General features: G+C 37.4%; 1 pseudogene; it reads right to left on the bottom strand.

Moving 5' to 3' along the window:
* LOC100963505 overlaps positions 1-10,392 on the bottom strand; it is a 53,688-nt pseudogene extending 43,296 nt beyond the window's left edge.
* Positions 10,393-11,237: the final 845 nt, after the last annotated feature.

The raw sequence follows: 11,237 nt of genomic DNA, 5'->3' as shown, positions 1-11,237 counted from the left end.
GCTGAATAGTGCTCTATGGTATACACACACCACAGTTTGTTAATCCATTCATTACATCCCCACTCCTGATTTAGAATTTGGTCATCTGACTTTCACTGGGCCATGGAACACAAGTAGAAGTGAAAGTGAAACAGTTCTGAGTTCCCATAGTAGGAGGCTCTGTTTGATTCCTAGCACCCCTGTCATCACAGGAGGAATTGTTCCTGGGTGGCTGCTATCTCTCAGCTCTGGACTCCAGAAGAAACACTCACAGAGCAGACCCCAGACAGGAGCTAAGTTAAGCCAGGTCTGACATTCAATTAAGACCTGCTAACTGAGGCCTGTCTAGGTCCCCTAGCCAACCCACAGATGCTGGCAAGAATAAATGGCTGTGGCTTGAAATACCATGGTCTACTTTGTGACGTGATAAAAACACCTTACCTGACTGTAAGCTATGATCAGTCTCAATCAAGCTGAAGCCAAGGATGTACTGCCTCATTTTATTTGTTTTTAATATGCATTGTCCCCCCAAAGTATGGCAGGACTGCTGTCAAAAAATTTTATAAGACAGAACAATTTCCAAACATTTATGCTTTATATCCTTTGACTATGAAAATGTGATACACAAGTGTGTTTAGGAAACATAAACCATTTTTCATCACTTTCTTTAAATACTATTTATTGCAGTAGGAAAAGAAATGGATCCAATGACTTCCAGCTTGTTTTGAGATGTTGTCACATCCTCATGGGTAAGAGTAGCAATTGCTTGAAAAGGCAGCTGGTTTTAGGCTTCAGGGATCACACAAGACCTCAAGACCTCATAAATCACATCGCTGATGGAAATAGGTCCTTCTTCCTGTGATTCTGCCTGATGCCTTCTCCCTGGCCTTCCCTCAATTGCTGCAGACCCCTCTGCATCTCTTGCAGACTTTCTAGGCTGGAAACTGTGCTCTGCATCGCCAGGAAGCATTTTTCTAAGTACCTACTATGTGACAGGCACTCTTGTAGGTGCTGGGGGAACACTGTATAGCTGAGAAAAGCACAGATAACGGTTTCTGTTCTTTTTTTTTTTTTTGAGACAGAGCCTCAAGCTGTCCCCCTGGGCAGACTGTCGTGGCATTACAGCTCACAGCAACCTCCAATTCCTGGGCTCAAGCGAGTCTCTTGCCTCTGCCTCCCAAGTAGCTGGGACCACAGGCGCCCGCCACAACGCCCGGCTATTTTTTGGTTGCAGCCGTCATTGTTGTTTGGCGGGTCCGGGCTGGGGATTCAAACCCCGCCACCTTAGGTGTACGTGGCTGGTGCCTTAGCCGGTTGAGCTATAGGCGCCGAGCCAATGGTTTCTGTTCTTATGAAGCTTCATTCTAGTTGAGGGAGATGAACTATAAAGAACTGGATTTAAGTGCAATAGTTTGGGATAGTAATTAATGGAATAAAAAAAAAATAGAATAGGGCAATAATGGAGTAATCGTGAGGTGTTCCAGGCCGGCTTTCAGAGGAACTCTGGACATGACAGATCAGAAGGAACCAGGCATAGTGGGGTCGGGGGTAGGGACACGCAGAAGAAAATACAAACAAAATCTCTGATATAGAAACACAGCTGGAGATTTTGAAGAGCAAAATGGTCAGTACATATTGAGTATAGCAAACAAAAGGGAGACAAATGTCAGATCAGTTGAAAGAGTTAGACAGGGACCATATTGTTTAAGATTAGAGGATGGAGTAAGAAATTCGTTTGTTATGATGTCAGCGGATCGCATTGGTGGGATTCAAGAAGTGGAGCGGCATGATCTTGTTTTCATATTTTATTAAAAAATCACTTTAGCAGCTGCATGGAAAGTGAGTTGTAGGGAGTTACTAGTGGAAGTGGAGAAGACAAATATAAACCTGCTGAAGGTATCCAGAGACAGATAGTGGCAGCTGAGATGAGATTAGTAGCAGAGCAGATCATAAGTTTGGAGGCAGAGCCAACTGGATGATGCAGATAGAGAAGGAGGGGAACCCCTGGATTCAGGGCCTGATACACTCCATTGACCATGATGTAACAGATAAGAGAAATGCCAAAGAGTGGAGAAAGTTCTGCCGGGAAGTTAGAGTCTGTCTCCACTATATGTGTTAGTTTGAAATGAAAGTTAACATGTAAAACTCAACAATGATAGCTATAGAGATAGTGAGATTCCTGAATTTATTGTGGGAAAACGAGTCATTTGCATTTAGAGGGCTAAGCGCTACTCCCAGAAATGTAATTACAATTCTATTCATTGACTTCTAAAATCTATTAGTTGGATTGATTTCCAACAATTAATATGTTCATTTAATAAGACTCTACAAAAGCATCTTATAGTATTTTATCACAAAATGCAACATGACCATAGGCTATTTATTATATTTTTTAATACAGGTCCTGCTAACTTTGCTCTAAGGTACTAGTTTTGATGACTCAAGAATGATTTTTTTTAAAAAGAAAATTTTTTTTCATGAATTATTGCATGCATGAAAAACACAGTAGTGATGGAGAAACAGCAGTGAAGATGCTCCCACCACCTCCCACAACTATCTACACATGCACACACAAAGCATAGACGTCAACTCAAGACATCCTCCTATGACTTTATTTTGAATATATGGTCCTATGACCTTTTATTGTATAAGTCTAAGGGACACAAGTGCAGTTTTGTTACATGGATGTATTGCCTAGGGGTGAAGTCTGGGCTTTTCATGTAGCCATGGCTCAAACAATTTACACTGTATCCATTAAGCAATTGCCAATAAGCATATGAAAAAATGTTCATTATTCATCATCAGACAAATGCAAATTAAAACCACAATGAGATATCAACATTGCTTATTAACTGAATAATTGGAATTATTAATAGTTGCAGTTGCTTAATGGGTACAGTGTATGCTCCCACCCTTCTGAGATTCCAACATCAATTATTCCACCTTCTACGTCCATGTGTACATGTTATTTAACTTCTACTTATAAGGAAGAACATGAAATATTTCTGTTTCCAAGTTGTTTTACTTAAGATAATGGCCTCCACCAATGTTGCCACAAAAGACAAGATGTCCTTCTTTTTTATGCTTGAGTAGTATTTCATTGTATACATGTATCACATTATTTTTAACCAGTCATTCATTGATGGATGCTTTTGTTTTATGCCACACCTTTGCTGTTATGAATGGTATTGTGATAAAAATACAGATGCAGGTACTATTTGATATAATGCTTTCTTTTCCTTTAGGTACATAGGCATTGGTACATTGGAATTGCTGGATTGAATGGTTGTTCTGTTTTTAATTCTTTGAGAAATCTCCATGCTGTTTTCCATAAAGGTTGTACTATTTTACATCCCCACTAACAGTGTATAAGCATTCCTTTTTCTCCATATCCTTGCCAAATTCTGTTATTTTTTTACTTCTTAACAAACATGAAATGTGCAATTTGAATCAAAAGTTTAGTTTATTATTTCTCAAACAAGAAATAGTACAATTAATCAAAGTATACACCTAAACTATCAAGGCAGTTTTTCATCTTAACAGTATATTGTTTATGCCAGCAGCAAAGAAGCCTCAAGAGTGAGTGGCAATGAAATCCCAAGAGGTACTTTTCACAAATTGTTCAGAATTGAGTATTTTTCCTTGCAAGGAGTCCAAAGCTTAGAAGAAATGGTAGTGAGTTGGTGCAAGATCTGGTGAATATGATGGATTACAGAGAATTTCCAAATTCAGATTCTATAGTTTAAACAGAATTGTTTGTGCAACATGTGATTGAGTGTTGTCTTACGAGAAGATTGGGCTCTCTCTCTTGACCAGTCTCAGCTGCTTAATCACAAGCATCCTCATCATTTTGTCCAACTGGCTGCAATAGACATCCTCTGTAATTGACTGACGAGTACCACGCTGTTTTGATTACTATAGCTTTATAGCATAATCTGAGGTCAGGTTATATGATGCCTCCTAATTTGTTCTTTTTGCATGGTATCATGTTGACTATTCTGGCTCTTTTTGATTCCATATGAATTTTAGGACTGTTTTTTCTAATTCTGTGAAAAATGATCTTAGTACTTTGACAAGGATTGCATTGAATCTTTGGGCATTATGGTCATTTTAATAACATTAATTTTTTCAGTCTGTAAGCATGGGAATTTTTTTTTTGCTTGTGTCATCTACACTTTATTTCTTTAGTGTTTTTCAGTTTTCTTTGTAGAGCTCTTTCATCTCTTTGTTTATATATATTCAGAGGTATTTTTTGTAGCTATTGCTAATGGGGTTACTTTCCTGATTTGGTTATCAACATGATTGTTATTGGTATATAGGTACTGATTGTTGTACATTAATTTTTTATTTGGAAACTTTACTTACTTCATTTACCAAATCTAAATGTTTCTTGGATGAATCTTTAGGGGGGTTTTAAGTATAAGATTTTATGGAAAAAAAAAATACATATGATTATGTCAGGCATAATGTGACTTCCTCTTTTCCAATTTAGATGCCTTATTTCTTTCCTTTCCTTTTTTGTTCTGGCTAGAACTTCCAGCACTGTGTTAAATAAGGTGGTGGAAGTGGGTATCCTTCTCATATTCTAGTTCTTAGGATTGCATTCAAATTTTACCATCCAGTATGATCCTGGCTGTGAATTTGTTGTATACAGCCTTTATTATTTTGAGATATGTTCCTTCTATGCCTGATTTAAAAGATTTTTGTCATGGAGAAATGCTGAATTTTATCAAGTAATTTTCTGCATCTATTGAGCATCACATGGTTTTTAAACTTAATTCTGTTAGTGATAAACCACATTTACTGATCTCCTTATGGTTAAACCATTTTTGAATCCCTGGAATAAAGCCCATTTGATCATGGTGCATTATTTTTTTGATGTGCCACTGAATTCAGTTTGCTACTATTTTGTTGAGGATTTTTGCATCTATGTTCATGAGGAATATTGATGTATAGTTTTCTTGCTTTTGTTGTATTGTTGTGTGCTTTAGTACCTGGGTAATATTGACTTTGTAGAATTAATTGTTTTTTTGTTTTTTTGTTTTTTTTTGTACAGACAAAGTCTCACTTTATTGCCCTCAATAGAGTACCGTGGTGACACAGCTCACAGCAACCTCCAGTTCCTGGGCTTAGGTGATTCTCTTGCCTCAGCCTCCCCAGTAGCTGGGACTTCAGGCGTCCGCCACAATGCCTGACTATTTTGTTGTTGTTGTTGTTGCAGTTCAGCCAGGGCCAGGTTTGAACCTGCCACCCTCAGTATAGGGGGCCGGTGCCCTACTCACTGAGCCACAGGTGCTGCCCTGTAGAATTAGTTAAGAAAGATTTCCTCCTCAATTTTTGAGAGCATTATCAGGAGTATTGGTAATTTACAGTTCCTCTTACTTCCTCTTTGTACATTTGGTAGAATGAAGCTGTACTTTCATTTTTGTTAGGAGATCTTTTTGTACTGATTCAATCTTACTACTCATTATTGGTCTTTTTAGGATTTCTATTTCTTCTTGGTTCAATCTTGAGAGGTTTCTGTTCCTGGGAATTTAACCATTTTCTCTTGGTTTTCTAGTTCATAAGTATATAGTTGTTCATAGTCGTCTCTAATGATCTTCTGTATTTCTGTGGTATCAGTTATAATTTCTTCTTTTACATTTCTGGCTATATTTATTTAGACCTTCTTCCTTTTTTTTTTGGTTAGTCTGATAACAATTTATCATTTTTTTAAATATTTTCAAAGAACCAACTTTTGATTTTATAGGATTCTTTGTATTTTTTTGTCTCAATTTCATCTTGTTCCATTTAAATATTTATTTTTCTTTTCTTCTGCTCATGTTGGATTTGGTTTGCTCATGTTTCTCTAGTTCCTTGAGGTATAACATTAGGTTTTTAACTGATCTTTTAAATTTTTTGATGTAAGCATTTAATGCTTTTGCTTTATCCTAAATATTTTGGTATGTCATGTCACCATTTTCATTCTTTTAAAATTATTTTTAATTTACGTCTTAATTTTACTGCTGGCACAAAGATTGTTTAGGAGTATGTTGTTTAATTTCCATGTATTTGTATAGTTTTGAGAGTGTCTCTTAGTATTAATCTCTAGTTTTATTCCACTGTGGTCCAAAAAGATACTTGATATGATTTTGATTTTAAGGAAACATATTGAGACTTTTTTTGTAGCCTAATATATGGTCTACCTTGGACAATGTTTCATGTGCTGATAAGAGTATGTATATTCTGCAGTAGTTAGGTAAAATGCTCTGTAAATATCCATTAGGTCTATTTGGTTTGAAGTCAAATTTAAGTTCAGTGTTTCTTTATTGATTTTCCATTTCAAAGATCTATCCAGTGCTGTAAGCAGGGTGTTGAAGATCCCTACCATCATTGTGTTACTGTTTATCTCTTTCTTTAAGTCTAGTAAGCTAGTAATGTTCTTTCATGAATCTGGATGCTCCAGTGTCATCATATATATTTAGAATTGTTATAATATATTGTCAAACTGATCCCTTTATCATGTTCTTCTTTGTTTTTTTTTTTTACTGTTTATCATTTCAAATCTGTTTTATTTGATATAAGCATAAATACTCCTGCTTGTTTTTAGTCTCCATTTGCAGGTATATCTTTTTCCATCCCTTTGCCTTCAGTCTATAAGTGCTTTTATCAGTAATATGACTTTCTTGTAGACAGCATATAGTTGGGTCATTTATAAAATCCATTTTATCACTCCAAATCTGTATCTTTTATGTGGAGCATTGAATCCATTTACATTCCAGATAAATATGAATATGTGAGATTTTATTCCTATGTTAGTTCTTAACATTATCTAGTTCTTTGTGGATTCTTTATGTTGTCTCTGTTCTCTCTGTTTGTCTTTAAGATTTGTTTGGAGTTCTGTTGCTTTGCCATTTGATTTCTTACTCTTTTTCCTTTGTATAAGTATTCATAAGATCTGTGTGTTCTTTCATGTAATTTTATGCTGGTGAACATTGTCATTTCATTTCCATGTTTAGAATTCCTTTAAACATTTGTCATAGGGCCAGTCTACGGGTAACAAATTCCCTCAGCATTTGCATGTCTGGGAAAGATTTTATTTCTCCTTCATTTATGAAGCTTATTCTGGAAGAATTTAAAATTTGTCATTGGCAATTTTTTTCTTTTTTTTTTCTATAAGCTCCTTGAAAATAAAATTCTGATGTCTTCCAATTTATAAGTCTTCTGCTGAGAAACCTACTGGTACAGTGATGGGATGATTTTCTCCACTATGACTAGACATTCCTTTCTTGCTGACTTAGGGTTTTTTTCCCCTTCACATTAATTTTAGATAGTCTGATGAGTATATGTCATGGTGAAGTCCATCTTACAATGTATTTTTCTGGTATTTGCTGGGATTTCAACAGCTAGATTTCTAAAACTCTTTCTAGATAGTCATGTAAACTTTCTTTTTCTCACTTTTCTTCTTTTTTATATTAAATTAATATGAGGGTACAAATTTTTAGGTCACATTGTTCTCACTTCCAAAATAAAGTTCATGTTAGTCAATTAATTACTTAAATAGATTTTATAAACTCTTTACTTTTATTTCTCCCTCAGGAATACCAGTGATTTTTAAGTTTTTTTTTTTTTTTAAGTAGTCCCATGTTTCTTGGAGGCTTTGCTCATTTTTTTTTTTTTCAGTCTGACTAGATTAATTAAGAAAAGACCTGTTTTTCAATTCTGAGAGTAATTTTTCTGTTTGATCTCATTCAATGTTGAAGTTTTCAACTGTATTTTGTCATTCCTTCAATATATTTTTTGTATTTTCAGAAGATCTGTTTGTTGTGTTTTTTATTTTAAGATATCTGTCTGCTTGGTAAAAATTCTTATTCATGTCCTGAATTCATTTTCTGATTTCTTCATATCAGTTATCAGATTTCTGTTGCATCTCGTTGAGCTCCTTCAAAATTAATATTTTGAATTCTTTATCTGGCATTTGAAGATTTATTTTTGGTTAGGATCCATTGGTAGAGATTACTGTGGTCTTTTGAGGGTGTTATAGGACTTCATTTTTCCATATTTTCAATATTATTACACTGATTTCTTCACATAGGGTGAAATAGTCCCTTCTTATTTTTTAATTTGCTTTCATTGCAGCAAGAGTTTGTTGTTCTACTTCCTAACCAAAAAGAAATCTTGAACTTCTTGGCCGGGTTGCTCAAATTTCAAACTCTATATACATATATGTGTAACCCCCTGTGAAATGTCTTCTTTAAGCTTTTTTTTTTTTTTTAAATCATAGCTGTGTACATTAATGCAATCATGGGGTACAATGTGCTGGTTTTATATACAATTTGAAATGCTTTCATCAAACAGGTCAACATAGCATTCACAGCATTTTCTTAGTTATTGTGCTAAGACATTTATATTCTACACCTAGTAAATTTCACATTTACCCTTGTAAGATGCACCATAGGTGTGGTCCTGCCAATTACTCTCCCTCCACCCATTCTCCCCTCCTTCTCCCTTTTCCCCTTCTTCTTGGGCTATAATTGGGTTATAGCTTTCATAAGAAAGCTATAAATTGGTTTCATAGTAAGACTGAGTACATTGGACACTTTTTCTTCCACTCTTGAGATACTTCAATAAGAAGAATATGTTCCAGCTCCATCCGTGTAAGCGTTCTAATTTTCTTGACCTTTCTATGTTTTGCTGTAAGTTTTTAGGCAGCATTGGCCTCTTCATGTGCTTTCTGTCTTTTTGCCATCTGAGCTTTGACATGGGCTTCTACCTTTGGGGGGTCTTGAACAGCTTCTGTTCCTAATATTCAGATTAGAAATTCTCACTTTGGGTTCTGGAGGAGGCATCAGGCCCAGCTTGACATTATCTTGTAGTTCTTTCTGTGCTTCTTTTCTTATCTGCCTCCAAAGTTTCTTCTGTTCCTTCTTGGTAAGATATAACCCTAGAGGGAGGCACCTGTAGCTCAAAGGAGTAGGGCACCAGCCCCATATACCAGAGGTAGCAGTTCAAACCCAGCCCTGGTCAAAAACTGCAAAAAAAAAAAAAAGATATGCTCCTAGATTAACTGGTGTGTCATTGTCAACTGGAGGATTAAGCTGGGCTGGATGTTCAACAGGATTTGTTAATCCAAAATAATGTCTCTTGGGATTTTCCTCTGTAAGGTCAAAGCCATTGGGGATGATGTTAGAGCCCCACCAGTCAAATTCAGGGATATCTCCTTGCTTTAATTCCTTTTTAGGAGCAATGAGGGCAAGCCTAGTTGAAGTATGGATGCCTGTTTTTTGAGATGCCTGTGAGATCCCTGCCTGCAGCTTCTCCAGTTGAGCTTTGGTCTGTAATCACTGAGCAATCTTCTCAAATCCCCTTCATCATGGCATGGAATTTAAAAGTTCATCTCTGGCATTGGGAAGGGGCAATTGAAACTCAGGGGTCAAAAAACGTATTGGACTCCATATCTTCTGATGGCTTTTCTTTTAGATGTTGCTTGAATTTTTCCTTTTTCACAGCACAAATGTTGGCCTTAAGAGTAGGCATGTGCCTGTTGCATCTACAGAGTGACCCTGTTCATCTAGGATCAGTGGTGTAGGTTTAATGTGATCTTTTAAGTCCACTTTCAAGGGAGCAATGCCCATAGCATGAAGATTAGCCAGGCCCACCATGTTGGCATTGCCAATGAGTCCTGGCCTCAGTGCCAGTTGGCCTTGGATTCAAGCCTGTAGTTCAGCTGCTTTCTTTGCTTTCTCAATGGCGTCACTCATGAAAGTGGCAGCCTGGGAAGGCTAAATAGTGCTGCCAATTGGAAGTCGCTCTGGTTGGGAGGAAGAAGGAATCTTTGGCTGAAGTGTAGGGAAGCTAATGAAGCTCAGTTGCTTTTTTCTCTCCTCAATTTGTCGTGTTGCTGCTTCCATCATCTGTTTGATCTGGAGCTTAGTCCGCATGCCCCAGCTCTTTGATGGAGGACCAGGGATCACCTCTGGCTCTTCTTCCACCTCCTCATAATCGGGTATTCGTCGCCTCTTTACTCCCGAAGAAGATTCTTTGGAAATCTCAGAGTCATCACCAAACACTTCCTTTAGCTCTCTTTTTCTGCTCCTGTCACTACTAGACTTGGAATGCCTAACAGGCATCCTCAAACTACGGCCCACGGGCCAATGCAGCCCACCTAGGACATTTATCTGGCCCACCGGGTGTTTTTGCTGCTGCTGCCTGTCCTGCTTAGCAGCCCACTCATCCCGGCCCGCAGTCTAGCCCTCCAATGGTCTGAGGGACAGTGAACTAGCCCCCTGTTTAAAAAGTTTGAGCACCCCTGGTAGAGCTTTGGCCCTCTTCCACAGCCTCAAATAGTTTGTCCACAACTAGGAGAGAAGAATCATCAAGAAAAGGTTTCAGATGGTCGGCTGCCTTCTTCTTGTCCATGCCCTTCCCCACACAGTTCAGTTCAGTTCTCTTCCCGTGGTTTCAGGTCATCCAGTTACCCCTTAGAAGGTGCCATTTTTCCAGGAGAAGGAAAACAATAGCTCAAGTAGGATTCAGTATTCACAAACTTGTGTTCCTCTTTTAGGAGCCGCTTCAGCATCCAGCCGAGTTGTCCAGCTTGGTGGTAGGTGCAAGTATCCAATCCACAGACAGCTAAGTAGGAACCGAAATAGTTGGGCAAAAAAAAGGATGGTGAGCATTTTTTCATATATTTATAGACCAAAGAAGATAAGCATGCGGCGTATAGATATATGAAAAAATGCTCACCATCCTTAATCATTAGAGAAATGCAAATCAAAACCACTCTGAGATATCACCTAAGTCCAGTAAGATTAGCCCATATCACTAAATCCCAAAACCAGAGTTGCTGGCGTGGATGTGGAGAAAAGGGAACACTTCTACATTGCTGGTGGGAATGCAAATTAATACATTCCTTTTGGAAAGACGTCTGGAGAACACTTAGAGAACTAAAAATAGACCTGCTATTCGATCCTACAATTCCACTATTAGGTATATACCCAGAAGATAAAAAATCACATTACAATAAAGATGTTTGTATCAGAATGTTTATTGCAGCCCAATTCATAATTGCCAGGTCATGGAAGAAGCCCGAGTGCCCATCAATCCACGAATGGATCAATAAACTGTGGTATATGTACACCATGGAATACTATGCAGCCCTAAAGAAAAACGAAGACTTTACCTCCTTCATGTTTACATGGATGGAACTGGAAAATGTTCTTCTTAGCAAAGTATCACAGGAATGGAAGAAAAAGTATCCAATGTACACAGCCCTTTTA

The sequence above is a fragment of the Otolemur garnettii genome, unplaced genomic scaffold (assembly GCF_000181295.1).
Source record: "Otolemur garnettii isolate 467f Iridium unplaced genomic scaffold, OtoGar3 scaffold00025, whole genome shotgun sequence".
In the NCBI taxonomy this organism is placed as follows: Eukaryota; Metazoa; Chordata; class Mammalia; order Primates; family Galagidae; genus Otolemur; species Otolemur garnettii.
The sequence above is the reverse complement of the archived record's forward strand: the minus strand, read 5'-3'. Positions and strand labels throughout refer to the sequence as shown.